We start from the raw sequence: 2,256 nt of genomic DNA on the forward strand, positions 1-2,256 counted from the left end.
ATATATATATATATATATATATATATATATATATATATATATATATATATATATACATATAATGCCGAAAACTGTTTGTGATAGAAATAGCACACACAGATATGGACGTTGACATTGAAAATTGAAGTTATTGTATTTTCATATTTTTTGAGGGCAATTTCTCTCAAAGTGCGTTACGAAATTTTTATTCTGTGATCATTAATATTTCCGTCGAATGCACAATCTCCTTTGTTATAGACGCATGCCATCGAATTTATAACAGTGTTAAATAGTAAGAGATTAACAAATAGTAAAAACGCTCCAATATATGAAAGTTATCGTGGGACATTCGATTTTCATATATTAATAGATTAATTATCCGACCTCCCTTTTTGTAACAACGATCGAAACGATAGAATATTTATCCGACTATTCTAAGACTATTCTTATATTTTTTATAAAGAACATATATATGAGATGTAATACATTGTAGCAATTTTGTTTATAACGATTAATACGTTTTATATTTTAATCAGTAGTGCAATGCCTATATTTTTAATCTTGTAGTATATAAATATAAAATTATTCGTTATATAGTCATATTGTCTTCAAGGAAAATTACTTCTATAAGTTTATTTGATGAAAGTAGAAGTTGCGTTTAAAACTCGGCGTTCAAAACACGGCCGTGTTTTTTAATATACAATGTTGTGTTTTAGGTCTGATAGAATTTTTTCAATAAAAAATTTCTTGGCCATATTACTTATATTTCGCAGCTTTTCAAGTATCTCGTGTGCTCGCAGCAATGTCTTTGTGTCACGAAACAATCAAAGAACACGGAAAATATCATCGACTGTTTTTCCTGAAATAAAACAGCAAAGTTTTCACATACCAGCTAAATACAGAGAGATTCTTGTTTCTATTGTTATCTTTACTATATCGCAATAGTGACCAACAAGGCCTCTAACTCCTTTGCTCCGATTTTATTGATCGTTTGTTTTTAAAAGCGCGAAGAAGTTTTCGTGTGACATTTCCCCATGAAATTGAAATTTCGGTTTAAGTTTTCTGTAAATACAATCAAATTGTTTGCAAATGATTCTATTTAGAATAAATCTGTTGTATTGCATCTGCAAAGAATAGAATGTTGAGTTCAGTATATTATTCTGTAGATATATTAGAATGTGTATTTTTAGCATAGATGCGATGAGATATACAGAAAAGTGAACATTATAACGATAGACGTGCGTTTTAGTAGTAACAAAATCAATAGTCGTATTAAGTTCATAAAATTAAATTCAAAGATCGCATGTAACACATATGAATGAGTTTGCAATAATTTTCGTGTAATTATAACATTGATAAATATTTTTTTAGAGAAATAGATAAATTAATACTTATACGCCGTGTGTTTTAATTCGTTTGGATAGTTTATCGCGCATAATATTTTATTAGAAGTGAATGCGAAGGTCTTTGTGAAGACTCGACGATAGGTTACGAATCCACGCTTCTGGAAATTGGTTTGATAATTTTGCTTACTTTAGGGAAATTTGTTTGTGTGCTATATACGTCTTCCTCTTCAATAAGAACATGTAGTTGATTTTACCATATCTCGATCGTAAAATATTTCGTGACTTATGTGACGCTCGAACGCCACGAGAGAGGTAAATTACAATCTGTAATATGTACAATATATATGGTTAAGACATGTTATTCATACAGAGAGTTTGAAAGATTTAAGTTTTTTATTTGTACACTCTGAATAAATTTTTTTCTACAAAACCGCTCTATACTTAATATTTCGTCCTTACATATCGTATGACTCAATTATTTCTCTCGTTGAGCTATAAAATTAAAAAATATAATATACGAAGTATATGAAAGAGATTTATTTGTAATTTCAAAGTGGTGGAATATTAAACGTATTACATTATTTATTTATACAGAGTCTTACAGCGTTGTATTAAATTACTATGTGTGTATGTGTGTGCACATACAGTTCAATATAATTCTATTTATAGAATTTAAAAAAGTAAAATTTAAATAGAATAAATCTCCTATCACACCATGGTGCATTTACAACCTCTAAAATAAATAAGTAGCTTTGCAAAATAATTATGCAAGCTATGACTAGCAATTTTTACGTATGACTAGATAAGTTTTCACAAGTTATTTTTTTGCTGAGATCAGTTCCATTAAAAGCCAAGCTTCAACTTCTCTTATAAGTTTTGATATATATATATATATATATATATATATATATATATATATATATATATATAT

This window comes from Odontomachus brunneus, unplaced genomic scaffold (assembly GCF_010583005.1).
Source record: "Odontomachus brunneus isolate Ranch 3 - 2012 unplaced genomic scaffold, Obru_v1 Obru_scaffold_160, whole genome shotgun sequence".
NCBI classification, from domain to species: Eukaryota; Metazoa; Arthropoda; class Insecta; order Hymenoptera; family Formicidae; genus Odontomachus; species Odontomachus brunneus.